Source organism: Papio anubis, chromosome 13 (genome assembly GCF_008728515.1).
Source record: "Papio anubis isolate 15944 chromosome 13, Panubis1.0, whole genome shotgun sequence".
In the NCBI taxonomy this organism is placed as follows: domain Eukaryota; kingdom Metazoa; phylum Chordata; class Mammalia; order Primates; family Cercopithecidae; genus Papio; species Papio anubis.
Window position 1 is genome coordinate 3,897,495 of NC_044988.1, and position 16,342 is coordinate 3,913,836.

General features: G+C 38.7%; 1 protein-coding gene across 6 annotated transcripts in view; it reads right to left on the bottom strand.

The window, feature by feature from the left end:
- PTPDC1 (protein tyrosine phosphatase domain containing 1) overlaps positions 1–16,089 on the bottom strand; it is a 101,447-nt gene extending 85,358 nt beyond the window's left edge. For 4 of the 6 annotated variants that reach the window (XM_021927732.2, XM_021927727.2, XM_021927728.2 and 1 more), the window contains exon 1: positions 15,553–16,089. The gene's annotated coding sequence lies outside the window, so the exon portion shown is untranslated. The remainder of the gene's footprint in view (positions 1–15,552) is intronic. The other 2 variants (XM_021927725.2, XM_021927724.2) reach the window with 2 other exon arrangements.
- Between the last annotated feature and the right edge of the window lie 253 nt (positions 16,090–16,342).

Below are 16,342 nucleotides of genomic sequence, written 5' to 3' on the forward strand. Positions count from 1 at the left end.
TATAGATGATTGCATCTCATCAGAAAAGATGGAAGCCAGAGAGAGTGGGATGACTATTTCTTCAATTTTGAAAGAAAGCGATGGTCAGTCAATAATTCTATAACCAGTTAAACTCTCCTTCAAAAATGAAGGAGAGCCGGGTGCAGTGGCTTATACCTGTAATCCCAGCACTTTGGGAGGGTGAGACAGGTGGATCACCTGAGGTCAGGAGTTCGAGACCAGCATGACCGACATGGTGACACCCCGTCACTACTAAAAATCCAAAAAAATTAGCCAGGTGTGGCGGCACATGCCTGTAGTCCCAGCTACTTGGGAGGCTGAGGCAGGAGAATTGCTTGAACCTGGGAGGTAGAGGTTGCAGTGAGTTGAGATCGTGCCATTGCACTCCAGCCTGGGCAACAAGAGAGAAAATCTGCCCCTTCCCCCAAAAAGGAGAAATTAAAACATCTCGAGATCAAAACAAAACAAAACCTGAGAGAATTTGTTGCTAGCAGACCTGCCCTAGAAGAATAGTAAAGGGAATCCCTCAGGCTGAAATGAAAAAAAACAGTACATTGTGATTCTCAGATCCAAAGAGATAAAGAACACCAATAAAGATAACTAAATAGATATTATAAAAATACATATATGTAGCTTTCTTCTTGACCTGTTTTAAAAGATACCTGCATAAAGCAGTAATTATAAAAATGAGTCAATGAGCTTATAATATATAAAGATGTAATTTGTATTTTATGACAATGGTACAAAAGAGGTAGAAGTGAATGAAAACACACTAAAGGAAAAGTTTTTGCATACTATTGAAATTAAGTATCAATCTGAAATAGACTGTTTTAAATTAAGATGCCAATTGTAATCCCCAGAGGAAACACTAAAAACATAACTCAAAAAATACAGAAAAGAAACAAGGGATTTGAAAAGGCATAATAAAAATTACCTAAGATAAAAGAAGGCAGGAATTGGGAAATAAAGGAACACAAAAGACATAAGCTATAAAAAAAAGTAGGCAAATAAATCCTAATTTATCAGTAATTACATTAAATGAAAATGGATTATACATCCCAATCAAAAAGCAGAGCCTGGCAGAATGGATTAAAAAAATGATCCAACTATATGTTATTGACAAGAGACACATTTTAGATTTAAAGACAGGAATAGACTCAAAGTAAAAAGATGGAAATAGATATACCATGCAAGAAGTAATCAAAATTGTGCTGATATTGCAATATTAATATCACACAAAATACTGTTTAAGACAAAAATTGTTTTGAGACAACAGGACACTTTATCATGCTGACAGTCAATTAATAAGGAAGATATAATAATTACAAACATTGTGCACCTAAGAACAGAGTTCCAAAAGACATAAAATAAAAACTTACAAAATTGATGGGAGAAATAGACAATTCAACAATAGTTGGAGACTTCAATACCCTATTTTCAATAATGGATGGAAAAACAAAACAGAAGATCAACAAGAAAACAGAAGAACACAATGAATTATATAATCCTAAGTGATGCTATGGAGACAAAAGTAATTCCATCTTGGATGCTAGTCCACCATATTGACTTCTGACTCGCCCCAGTCCTGTAAATGCCTCCTAATTCCCACTTTATTTACTATCCCTAGTGTAAGAACATCTACTCCTGCTTTTAGATCAAAGCGATCTTGATGTTATCACATAAATTATAGGCTATAATGCATTTAGCATTCTTGACTATTCTGGAGGGTTGCCTTTGTTTTGCTAGAGTATGCATACCCTTTCCCTATGGTATATAAGCCTTGGGTCTGGGGAGTAACAGTACAGATATCCACCTGTCTTGTGGCCACCAAAGACCACACTTCTATAAGTTTCCTCAATAAATCCACCAATACCAACAAACTGGATCTGTCTGCCTCCTTCTCTGGTTTCTCAGCTCTTTCAGCATTTGGGGATCATTTTGCATAATTACTCCTTTTGCAGAACAGACATCTAAAGAAAATTCCAGACCCAACGACAGCAGAATATACACTCAGTGCACGTGGAACACTCTCCAAGGTAGACCATATGCCCATATGCCAGGCCATAAAACAAGCCTCAATACATTAAAAAAGAATGAAATCACAACATATGCTCTCTGATCATAATGAAATTAAATTAAAATTCAACAACATAGAGAAAATGTGGAAAAGTCATAAATATATACCAGTTAAACAATATTTAAACACATCTTTAAATAACTAATGGGTGAAGGTCAAAGAAAAACATACAGTGGAAAATATAAAATATTTTGAGTTGCCTGAAAACAAACATGCACAATACCAAAACTTAGGGAATGAAGTTATGGCAGTACACAGAGGGAAATTTATAGCTACAAGTGCATACTAGAAAAGAAGAAAGATCTCAATCAATAACCCAACCTTCCACCTTAAGTAACTGGAAAAAGAAGAGCAAAATAAACCCTCAAACAAGCAAAAGGTAGGAGGTATGGCTTGAATGTATACCCCAAAGTTCCTGTGTTGGAAACTTAATCTCTAATGCAACAGTATTGAGAGACGGGACCTTTAATAGGTCTCTAAGAGGACCTTTACGAGGCTCTGCCCTTGTAAATGGATTAGTGCTGTTATCAGAAGAGTGAGTTCCTAATAAAAGGATGAGTTCGACCCCTTTCTTTTCTAATACACATGCTTTTATGCCCTTCTGCCTTCTGCCATTGGTGATGCAGCAAGAATGCCCTCATCACATATGGGCCTCTTAACCTTGAACTTCTCAGCCTCCAGAAATGTAAAACATAAGACTTTTCGTTAGAAATTTCCTAGTGCATGGTATTGTTATTGCAACACAACACAGACTAAGAAAGTGGGAAATAAAAAAGATTAAGGTGGCAATAAATAAAATAGTAAAATGTAAAACAATAGAGAACAGCAATGAAACCAAAAGTTGTTTCTTTGAAAAGAGAAACAAAATGGACAACTTTTTAGTTAGACTGACCAATGAAGAGAGAAGACTCAAATTACTAAATCAGAAATGAAAAAGGGAATGTTATAACCAAATACAGTAATGAAAAGAATTATAAGAAAATACTGTGACAAAAAGTATGCAGATAAACAGGTAATGGAGGTAAAATAAATTCCTGTAAAGGTACAAAATATCAAAAAATGCCTCAAGAAGAAATAGAAAATCTGAATAAATCCCTAACAAGTAAAGAAATTGAGCTACTATTTCAAAACCTTTCCACAAAGAAAAGCCAGGCTTCACTGATGAGTTCCATCAAACATTTAGAAAAGAATTAACACCAATCCTTCTCAAACTCTTTCAAAAAAAGAGGAGGAGCAAACATGTTAGAATGCAATCAGTGAGCACAGTATTACACTGATACCAAAATGAGAAAAAGACATCACAAGAAAACCAAAGACCAATATATATATGAATATAGACGCAAATATCCTAAAAAAAAAATTAGCAAACTGAATTCAACAACATAAAAAAAGAATATTCACCATGACCAACTTGTATTTATTTCAGGAATGCAAGGTTGGTTTAACATTCAAAAATCAATTAATGTAATACCTCATATTAATAGAATAAATGTCAAAAACCACATGACCATCTCAATAGAGAAAAAGCATCTGCAAAAATCTGTCTTCTCAGGATAAAAATACTCAGTAAACTAAGTTTATAAACAAATTTCCTCAGCCTGATAAAAAGGATCTTTGAAAAACCCACAATTAACATCACACCTGATGGTGAAAAACTTAGGGCTTCCTGCCTAAGATCAGAAATAAGAATATATGCTCTCATTAGCATTATTCAACACTGTAATGGAGGTTCCAGCCAGTGTAATAATGTAAGAAAATGAAATAAAATGTTTCCATATTGAAAAGAAAGAAGTAAAACTATTTTTGCAAATGAAGTGAATCTGTATATAGAAAATTCTAAGGAATCCACTTAAAAAACTATTAGAACTAATAAGTTCAGGAAGGTGACAGAATACAAGATTGATATATAAAAACAATAATACTTCTATGAATTTAAACTAAATTTTGACTGCATTTCTGTAAGTTCTGTAAGAAAAAGATGTCTTTTTCAAGTTGAGGCAGTTCTATTTTATTCTTTCATTTTCTGAGAGTTTTTAAAAAATAATGAATGGGTGTCAAGGTATGCCAATTTTTTTTTCAGCACCAATTGATAAAATCCTGTAACTTTTTTCTTTAGCTTATGATGGTGATTATACTGCCTAAACTTCAAATACTGGACCAGTTTTGCATTCCCTCTCAACAAGGCTCAAGGTGTGGCTCACAAATTTTGATAGGTTGGGTTTTCATTCAAAGTATTGTTTTTCCCTCTGCAGACGCATATGTCCACTCTTACTACTTTTTTTTTTTTTTTTTTTTTGAGACGGAGTCTCGCTGTGTTGCCCCGGCTGGAGTGCAATGGCCGGATCTCAGCTTACTGCAAGCTCCGCCTCCTGGGTTTATGCCATTCTCCTCCCTCAGCCTCCCGAGTAGCCGGGACAACAGGCGCCCGCCGCCTTGCCCAGCTAGTTTTTTGTATTTTTTAGTAGAGACGGGGTTTCACCGTGTTAGCCAGGATGGTCTCGATCTCCTGACCTCGTGATCCACCCGTATCAGCCTCCCAAAGTGCTGGGATTACAGGCTTGAGCCACTGCGCCTGGCCCACTCTTACTACTTGTGTTCAACATAGTATTAAGTTCTAGCCAGAGCAATAATGCAAGAAAAATAAATCTAAGGCTTCCATATTGAAAACAAAGATGTAAAATTATGTTTACCCAGAGATGTCATGCTCAACTATGCAGAACATCCAGTGAAATCTGCAAAAAATCTACTAAAATAGTAAGCTAATTTAGCAAGGTTGTGGTAAATATGATCAATATATAAAAATTAATCACTTTATGTAATAGAGATGAATAATGCAACTGAAATTTAAAACACATTTGCAACATCAAAAAGTATGAAATATTTAGGCATATATCAGACAAAAGATATGAAAGGCTTGTACACTGAAAACTATAAAATACTACTAAGAAAAATTGAAGAGGACCTAAATAAATAGCAAGATCTACTGTGTTCACAGTTCAGAAGACTACATGTTAAGACATCAGTTCTCTCCATCATAATTTGTAGATCACAATCCCACCAAAAATCTCATAAGGTTTGTTGTAGAAACGGACAAGCCAATTCTAAAACTTATATGGGCCAGGAGTGGTGGCTCACACCTGTAATCCAAGAGCTTTGGGAGGCCAAGGTAGAAGGATTGCTTGAGGCCAGGAGTCCAAGACAAGCTTGGCCAACATAGTGAGAGCCCCATCATTACAAAAAATACAAATAAAAATTAGTAGGGTGTGGTGGTGTGTGCCTGTACTCCCAGCACTTGGGAGGCTGAGGCGGGAAGACTTCTTGAGCCCAGGAGTTTGAAGCTGAAGTGAGTTATGACTGCACCACTGCACTCTGCCTGTGCAACACAGCAAGACTCCACTTCACGAAAAAATACAAATAAAAATTAGCAGATTGTGGTGGTGTGCACCTGTGGTCCAGGTACTTGGGAGGCTAAGCCAGGAGGCTGACGTTTGTGTCCAGGAGTTCGAAGATGCAGTGAGTTATGATTCTGCCACTGCACTCCAGCCTGGGCAACAGAGTGAGACCATGTCTCTATGAAAAATAAAAAATAAAGTAAAACTTATATGGAAGTGCAAAGGAGCTACATTAGCCAAAAGAACTTTGAAAAAGAAGAAAAAGTTGTCAGAACACCACCACCTGATTTCAAGCTACAATAATAAAACTAGTGAGGTAGCAGCTTAAAAACAGAGTAAAGGAACAACAGAATGAAAAACAATATACCTACATCTACTGGACAAATAATTTTTGACAAAAATGTAAAGATAATGAGGTAGACAAAGTATGGTCTTTCCAACAAAGGGTGCTGGAACAACTGAAAATCCATATGGCAAAAACATGAGCCTCAATCCCTTATATCACATATAAAAATTAACTCAAAATTGATCATACATCCAATTGCAAGAACTAAAAATATTAACTTCATTAATTCAAGGCAAAAACTAAAGGAGAAATAGACAAACCCACTATATATTTGTATTTATAGTTGAGGCTTCAACATCCTTCTCTCAGTAACTGATTAAGCAGGCAGAAAAATCAGTAAGGATAGAGATGACTTGAACAGCACTATCAACTAAGTTGATCTAATTTATATATATAGAACATTCCATCCAACAACAGAAGAGCACATGGAACAGTCACCAAGATAGAACACAATCTGGGACATAAAACACACCTGAACAAATGTAAAAGAAGAGAAATAATACAAAGTATATTTTTAGACCACACCAGAATTAAACTGAAATCAATAGCTGAAAGACAGTTGGGTAACTGGAAATATTTGAAAAATACCCAACACACTTCTAATTCTAAATAACACATAGGTTAAGAAGTCTCAAGAGAAATTTAAAAATATTTTGAACTAAGTAAAAGTTAAAGTGTATACATATATATCTTGCACAACAGTGTGAATGTACTTAATAGCACTGAAATGTACACTTAAAATGGTTAAGATGATAAATTTTGTTATGTGTATTTTACAATCAAAGTAATTTTTAAAAACACAACATCAAAATTTATGGGATGCTGCTAAAGGAATGTTTAGAGAGAAACTTATAGCAGTAAAAGCGTATTTTAGAAAAGAAGAAAGACCTAAAATCAATAACCTATGCTTCCTCCTTGGGAAACTAAGGAAAACTAATTTAAACCTAAAGCAAGAAGGAAGAAAATGACAGACCACTAACCAAGAAAAAAAAAAAAAAAAGGGTGAAGACACAAATTGCCAGTATCAAGAATAAAAGAGAGGTTAGCACTATTAATCCCATGCACAGCAAAAAGATAATAAAGGAATACTATGAGTAAATCTGTGCCAATAAATGTGATTATTTATATAAAATGGACCAATTCCTTCAAGTGCACAAACTACAAAAACTCCCTCAAGGGGATATAGATAATGAATAGTCCTACATCTGAAAAAGTCATAAAATTAGTAGTGAAATTAGAAAAGAAACTTCCCCAAAAAGGAAAATAACAGACTCAGATGGTTTCACTGGTGAATTCTACCAAACATTTAAGGAAGAAATAATACCAATTCTATCATCTCTCCCAGAAAGTAGAAGAGTAGGGATCACCTCCCAATTCATTCTGTAAGGCTAGCATTAACCTAATACCAAAACTAGGTAAAGAATTTCCTCAACCTAATAGAGACTATATTTAAAAAGTCACAGTTAATATCATACTTAACAGTGAGAGACTTGATGTTTCCCCCTTAAATCAGGAACAAGGCAAGACGTGCTCTCTCACCACTTCTATTCAACTTCATATTAAAAGTCCTAGCTAAGTGTAATAAGAAAAAAAGAGAAAGGTATACAGATTGGAAAGAAAGAAAGCTCTCTTTATTCACAGACAACATAATTGTCTTTCATGGTTGTCTATGGATGCAGAAAACCCCAAAGACTCTACTGAATAACTTCTGCATAGGTAAGTTTCACAAGGTTGCAAGATACAGAGTCACCCTCAGTAAAGTGACTCAGGCCACGTGTTCTCACTTGTAAGTGGGAGCTGAACGATGAGAAAACATGGACACATAGAGGGGAACAACATATACTGGGACCTGTCGGGGGTCGGGGGAGGAAGAGCATCAGGAAGAACAGCTAATGCTGGGCTTAATACCTGGGTGATGGGTTGATCTGTGCAGCAAACTACCATAGCACACATTTACCTATGTAAAAAACTTGCACATCCTGCACATAACCCTGGAACTTAAAGTAAATCTAAATAAATGAAGAAATACTTTGTGTTCTTGATTGAAAGATAACATAGTAAAGATGCTAATTCTCTCCAAGTTGATCTATAGGTGTAATAAAATTCATATTGAAATCCCAGCCAGGTATTTTGTAGACATAAACAAGCTTGTTCTAAAATTTATATAAAAAGGGAAAGGTGCTAGAATAGCCAATTCCATTCAGGAAAAGAAGAACAAAGTTGCAGGATTTACATGACTTGATTTCAAGACTTAATATAAAGCTACAACAATAAATATAGAGGGGCAAAACATTAGACACCTCAATTATTGGAACAGAATAGAGAGATTGGAAATAGACGCAGAAAAATATAGTCGACTAATTTTTGAAAAAGGTGCAAAGACAATCCAATGGAGAAAGAAAAGTTTTTTCAACAAATGATGTAAGACATCTGGATGTTTATATGAAGTGATTTCAACCTCACTCACACCTTACATAAAAATTAACTCAAAATGTATCTTGGACCTAAATGTAAATGCAGAAACTATTAAACTTCTAGAAAAAAAATAGGAGAAAAGCTACATGATCTTTGGTTTGCTGATGAGTTTTTATTTTTTTGAGACAGGGTCTCATTCCGTCACCCAAGCTGCTGTGCAGTGGTGCGATCACGGCTCACTGCAGCCTTGACCTCGTGGGCTCAGGTGTTTTTCCCACCCCAGCCTCCTGAGCAGCTGGGACTACAGGCGCACACCACCACATCCAGCTAATTTATTGTATTTTTTGTAGAGATGGGGGGAGTCATTTTCAGAGATTTAGGTGTGGAGCAAAGAGGAAGAGTATACCCTATTTTATTCCCTTTATACATCTCTGTATTGTTCGAAATGTATAATTATTTTAAAATTATAAATAAAACTTTGATACTATATTTTAAATTTTCTACTAAAAAACATGGGCACAGGATCTGAACAGATACCTTGCTGAAAACATATAGATGGCAAATAAGTATGTGAAAAGATGCTCAGTATAGGGGATGTGCAAACTAAAACCATAGTACGTACCATTACACATCTAACTAGCAATATCAAAGTACTGGCAAGGATGGATAGTAACAGGAACTTTCCTTTATGAATCACAAATGAAGGACATTTGCAGTTCATGGGAGGATGTCAAAATACCAACATTAACAGGAGTTAGGAAGAAGCTGATTCCAGCACTCATGGATGATTTGGAGAGGTTCAAGACTTCAGTGGAGGAAGTATCTGTACATGTAGTGTAAACAGCAAGAGAAGTAGAATTAGAAGTCGAACTGAAAATATGACTAAATTGCTGCAATTTCATGATAAAACTTAAATGAATGAGGGACTGCTTTTTACGGATGAGTAAAGAAAATGGTTTCTTGATAGAGAATCTACATCTAGTGAAGATGCTGCACTCTGATGAACTGAAAACAAAGGATTTAGAATATTCCTTGAACTTGGTTGATAAAGCAGTGGCAGGGTTTAAGAGGACTGACTCCAGTTTTGAAAGAAGTTCCACTGTGGGCAAAGTGCTATCAAACAGCATCACATGCTACAGAAAAATCTTTCATGAAAGAAGAGTCAACTGATGCAGTATTGTTATTTTAAGAAACGGTCACAGCCAACCCAGCTTTCAGCAGAAGTCTATCCTGATCAGTCAGCAGCCATCACCACTGAGGCAAGACCCTAAACCAAAAAAGATTACAACTCACTGGAGGCTCAGTTGATCCTTAGTATTTTTTGGCAATATTTTAAAATTAACATATATACATTTTTTACACCTAATGCTACTGCACATTTAATAAATTACAGTCTAGTGAAAACATAACTATTATAGGCACTGGGGAGCCAGAAAATTTGTGTGACTTGCCTCATTGTGATATTCACTTTATTGTGGTGGTCTGGAACCAACCAGCAGTATTTCTGAGGCATGCTTGTATAATAAATGCATGACATGACATAATCTCACTGAAGGGGATGGGGAGGATGGAGTGTAAGAAACTTTGGAAATGAACGGAAATTGTAAGAGAAACCAACAACAACAAAAAGCCTTGTACATAAGCACCATTCTATAATTGGTTTTTACGGAAGTATGGGTTAACAGTTCTGATACTGCTGTACCTGTATACTGGAACTGAAAAAATAAGTAAAAGCATGGTGAATGGTAGGAGCCAGATTTCTCACTATGGACTGGGAGGTTATGGATAAATAAGGAGGAAAGGTTAGAATAAACTGTGTAGTTCTCAGTTAGATTCTAAGACATCAAGGTGAAATTCTCTTTGGCTTAATATAGACACTGATAAGTAAAAATAGAAATAAAAATGTGTATGCATACACAAGTTAATATACATACATATAGTTCCTACCTATGGTCACTGACAACGGCCTAAAAGCAATGGCACTCCAAGAGTGATGAGCATATCAGAGCAAATCTGGTTTCTAATACTATTTTCCAATAAAAGGAACCAGGGATCCTTGGTTGAAATGATTAATTTTAGGGCTAGAGCAGGGAATATACAAGATGAGTCTGGAGCATCACGTAGTGCCAGAAAAGTAGGGAAGTACTCAAAACACAGGGATGGATGAGAATGTCAAAAAGATGCAGAAGCAACTGAAAGAGCTCCCAATGGCAAAAGTAGAAACAATTTGAGTAACAAAATAAACAATGTAGTATTAAGTTAAAACTGGCTGGCAACAGAAGACCTAGAATTTAATAAAGACAGTTCAGTTTTATCTACATCTTTACAAATTTGAGGGATTTTTAAGTTGGTTTGTCTACATAGGAGGTCTACCACGGATCCAAGTAATAATCACTTAGAAAACAGAATTTAGAAGGTGTAGGCTAAAAGTACAATTATTCTACAATCTCTTTATAAGAATTTAAGCTATTAGGCCAGGTGCGGCGGCTCACGCCTGTAATCCCAGCACTTTGGGAGGCTGAGGCGGGTGGATCACGAGGTCAGGAGATTAAGACTATTCTGGCTAACATGTTGAAATCCCATCTCTACTAAAAATACAAAAAATCAGCCGGGTGTGGTGGCAGGCGCCTGTAATCCCAGTTACTTGGGAGGCTGGGGCAGGAGAATGGCATGAGCACAGAAGGTGGAGCTTGCAGTGAGCCGAGATCGCACCACTGCACTCCAGCCTGGGTGACACAGCGAGACTCCATCTCAAAAAAAAAAAAAAAAAAAAAAAAGAATTTAAGCTATTAAGGGCATTCACACTTTAAAAATCCACAAGCAATTAGCAGGACTCTGTTTTCCCTGTTTTGAACTATCTAAACAGCAGCATCACATGGAACAGAAGAAAATGATCTAACGACAATACTTTCCCCATGTGCACCAGGCAACAAATGCAACTAATCACAGAGAGAAGAAAACCTCCCCTGTGGTCCTTGCTTATTATCTCTGTTTCCAAAGAGCTTTTGCTCAAAGGAAAGAAAACACTGAACTAGAGTCAGTGGATTTGTACATGATAAGGCTGATTATGTTGGAGGCATGACAGAACTTTTGCAAAATAGGCATATAGAATGAAGGAAGATGTAGAGATCAGTCAGCACGGGGGCTGAAAATACTAACTCAACTATGAGGGAGAAAGAAAGAGATAGCCATCTAATAACAATGTTCAATGGACGTGGTGAAGGAGACCTTATTCAGGTAGACCACTGATATAAAGTATCAGAAACATAAGAAGTGTTCAAGAAATAATAGTAATGATGACAGTGAATATTATAAATTACCCAAGTCAGGATGGTCAGCACCTAGGAGTCTTCAGGTAAAAGGAGTTAGAAAAGACATGTGTTGGCATTAGCTGCAGAACATTATCTTGGCCATGTATTAAAAATCAACTTTTTAATGATAAAAATGGTAAAAATTTTTATAGTTTAAAGGAAGTAAAATACAAAATTGTGTACAAGTATGTAAAAATAAATATACACAAACTGAAGCAGATTGACCAAAATACTAATGAAGGGAATATGGCTGACTTTTCTCCTTTATGTTATTTATTCTATTATTATTATTTTGTTATTGTTACTACTCAAATGACTAAAATAAACTTTAAAAATTAGTTTTTACTAATACCTTTCACTGAAGACACATTTCAAAATCTTAATTGAGACTTAAGAGTTTAAGATAATTTCCTAATATTTTTTCACAAATTTAAACTCAGTGAGGAACGTATTTTTTCACCATGTTAAATTCATTGACATTATTCAGTTTTACTGTTTAAGCATTTATTAAAATCTGTAATTACTTTATTTGCTTACTATCTTTTTCTTATATAATTTCTTTTAGGTTAGGGACCTTGTCTGTCTTCTTTATAGTTATATTGTCTACATGTACCATACTGCCTGGCACATAAGTGTTAATAAATATCTGCTGAATTAACAAATGGATGATTTTGGTCATAGAGAGCAAAACCTGGTAAGAAACTAGATAGTCAATTTGCCCTTAGTTTTCTCAGCATAGTTTTTTAAAAAGATGGCCTGCTATATTTTTATGAAATTTTAAATGTCTCACATATAGTTAAGTGCTCCAGAAAATGCATCTTTTTGGAAATGAAAATGATCTTAAATATTACAGCAGGATAGGAACTCATAAGTTTGCTCTGAAGAGAGTGAGAGAGGAAAAAAACTAATATTAACAGAATATAGCTGTGCTTAGCACTCTACTAGGGCTTTACATATGCTGTCTCATATAAATGTCACAACCCTGGAGGCACTGTCCCCATTTTAAAGATTAGTAAAGTGAGAATCAGAGAGGAAGAACTGAGAATCGGAGAGGATGTCACCGGCCCAAAGTCATATAACTAGAAAGTACTAGAATTGGGATTAGAACACCAGTTCTTCCTTAAACCCACTTTATTTCCTGTATCCCATGTTGCCACCACAGAAACCAGAAAAATGAAATACAACTTTTTCAGTAACACCACATTAGGTACACAAAACGATCCAGATAATAACTGCAAAGAAATATTTTGATTACTCAACTTACATCATTTTTAGAAAAAGAAATATATAAGTAAATTACATAAAACATGATTCTGAAGAAACATTTCAATGTATACATTTTCACATCCTCTATACTGCTTAATTTAGAACAAAGAAAATGTTTGGACTTTGAGGCAGTTGTTGGTTTTGAAAAAGGACGTCCAGGCTGGGGACGGTGGCTCACAGTTGTAATCCCAGCACTTTAGGAGTCCGAGGCGGGAGATTACTTGAGCCCAGGAGTTCAAGACCAGCTTGGGGAACATGGCGAAACCCCATGTCTATAAAAAACACAAAAAAGTAGCTGGGCGTGGTGGCACACAGCAGTAATCCCACCTACTTGAGAAGCCGAGGTGGGAGGATTGCTTGAGCCTGGCAGGTTGAGGATGCAGTGAGCTGAGATTGCACCACTGCACTCCAGCCTGGGCACCAGAGCAAGACCCTGTTTCAAACTTAAAATAAACAAATAAATAAAAAGAGAGAGAGAGACAAAGAAAAAGGATGTGCTTCTCGGGAAGGGGAACATCACACACGGGGGCCTGTCGTGGCATGGGGGGACGGGGAGGGATAGCATTAGGAGATATACCTAATGTAAATGACGAGTCAATGGGTACGGCACACCGATATGGCACATGTATACATATGTAACAAACCTTCACGTTGTGCACATGTACCCTAGAACTTAAAGTATAATTAAAAAAAAAAAAAAATAGGCCGGGCGCGGTGGCTCAAGCCTGTAATCCCAGCACTTTGGGAGGCCGAGACGGGCGGATCACGAGGTCAGGAGATCGAGACCATCCTGGCTAACATGGTGAAACCCCGTCTCTACTAAAAATACAAAAAAAAAAAAAAAACTAGACGGGCGAGGTGGCGGGCGCCTGTAGTCCCAGCTACTCGGGAGGCTGAGGCAGGAGAATGGCGTAAACCTGGGAGGCGGAGCTTGCAGTGAGCTGAGATCTGACCACTGCACTCCAGCCTGAGCGACAGAGCTAGACTCCGTCTCAAAAAAAAAAAAAAAAAGAAAAAAAAGAAAAAGGATGTGCTTTTAAGAGCATTGTGAGGTCGGGTGTGGTGGTTTGTACCTGTAATCAGAGCACTACAGGAGGTCAAGGATTAATTTAAGCCCAGGAGTATGAGACCAGACTGGGTGACAGAGTGAGACCCTGTCTTAAAATAAATAAATAATAAAAGTTTAATAGTAACTTTCAAATAAATGCCTTGAACCTAGTTTTCAAGGAGGATCAGAATAGCACAGAAGGGAGCTCCTATTTACAAAAGCACAGCAAAACTGTCAGGACTGTCTCAAAATGAAAGCTGTTCCACAGCATAGGGTGCTGTCTCCTAAACCTTGGTTTTCTCCAACAAAAGATTTCCTTCCAAAGCTTGAATGGTCACTTGTCTGCAAAAGGAGACGGAATCTCTGTTTGGGAGGAGAAATTTGAGCCCCTTGGGTACAACCCCACGAAGCCTTTGGGGTTGGGTGGGAAATTAGACTAGAACAATCGTTCTTAAAATGGTCCCTGGGTCACCAATATGGGAATCATCCTAGAAGGGTGTGAAAATGCAGATCCTCCAGTCCTGTCCCTGATACTGAATCCTCATTTCTGGAGTGGGAGCTGAGATTTTTGCATTTTTTAAAAGCCACAAGGTGGAATTCTTGTGCACTAAGAGGTTTAGACACAACTGGACAAGCTGGGAACCAACAGGATGAGTGGGTGGTTTTGGAGCCATATAGACTTGGATTTAAATCCCAGTTCTTCCATTTAATATTAATAGTTCTGACTGTGGCAAGTCACCCAAACGCTCTGAGCTTGTTTTCCCATACAGTAAATGAAATGCCACTTTGTTGTGGAGATCAAATAAAACTGTGTGGGCATATGTATGTGTGTATACATGTATGTACCCGTATGTGTGTGTGTTAACAGTGCCTGGCAAGGAACTTTTATAAGATGACCTCTCGGAGTTTTCCAGCTCTCAGTCTATGAATGCTAGTATATTTTAATCCTTCCACATACACAACTATCGCAGGATCATCTGCTTATCCACCTCCCTAAAGCAGTGTTTCTCAACCTTTTCTTGATTTCCCCCCTCTCCTCCCAGGAGACGTTTTAGACATTTTATTTCCGAATCTGCCAACCCCATACAATTTCAATGCCATAGGTATAATGTATATCTGCTTGTTTGGAGGCTCTTTGGAAGGCCACAAAGAACGGTAATATCTACCGTCTTTTTGCCCCCCTAAGAACATAAGCAATATCAGCCATATTGAGAATGCATGTCCGAGAGAGAAGTGACTTGGTCAAGGTCACGTGACTAATTTAGTGGCAGAATTAGATTTAAATTAGAGGGCACAAACTGGCAGACTAGAACCAGCTTATAAATGTCTTTTGTTTGGCTTCCAGTGTTTCTCTCTTTCTTTTTTTAATTGATTGCCAACATTTACAAATTAAGAGATTTCACATAAAAATCCCGACATTCAACTTTCTCATGAAAAATCTGAGATCGTTCTGAGCGGCAGTTGAGAGGCGCTCGCCATCCCAGAACGTGGGGGTTCTCCCAGCATCTCCCAGCCTGGTCCCTGCAGACATCTGAATGTGAGATCCTCAAATCCAAGACCTTTACACTTTAGTTTCAAGCTCACGACCCTCAATGATTTGCCTCCAACCACGCATCACTTAATAACTAGACGTTTAAAAAAACAAATCTGAAACAGCCATACTGAGTGTGCGGCTAAACTAGCTGCAAATTCCGAACCTTTTCCCGCTCGGGATTCCAAGCCCTCGGCGCCGGCTGGGGTCAGCAGGACGCGCCGTCCGTGTCGCACGTCGTCTGCGGCCGGCGGACCAGGGCGCGGCCGGCCCGGAGACGCTGCCCCGCGGAGGGTCTGTGGGTAGCGGGCTCTAGGGCAGCCTCTGCGCACCCTCACGGCGCGGCACCGATCCCCGCTGCTCCCGACGCGCCCCGGAGGCAGAGGGGTCCCGGCCCCGCCCGCCGGACAGCGTCCTCCGGCGAGCGCCTAGGCTGCTCCCCGCGACGGGGCGCCCCTGCTGAGGCCGCGTCCCCTGCGCTGCCCTCAGCGCGCCCGCTCGCCAGCCAATGTCAGCCGCCACACGCCGCACGTGACGTGTGCCGGCCAATGGCGGCCTGAAGCGGACCGTGACGAGCGCGGCGGCTCTGGGCTTTTTCGAACAGGCGCGGGCGGTGAGGGAACCGTGAGGGAGGCTGAGGGGATGGTGCGGGTGCGGAAAGGGGACCCTGGGTAAGCGAACGGCGCGAGGACGGCTAGGGGACGGCGCAGGCCAAGAAGGACGGCGGCGGAGCTGGCTCCTCGCGCTCCCCGGCCGCTGGGTCGAGACGAGTGAAGGAGGAAGAGCCAGGAGAGCCCTGGAGCAGCGCGGACTGAACCAGACGTCTGGCCGCCTCTCTCCCGGCCTGCTTCCTGTGTTGTTCCCCCTGCTTCTCCTGGTTCTGGCGGCCCAACTCTTACGGCATCGCGGCCCCAGGTGATTCAGAGAAATCCGAGGAGCAGAATCTGGGTGAGGGC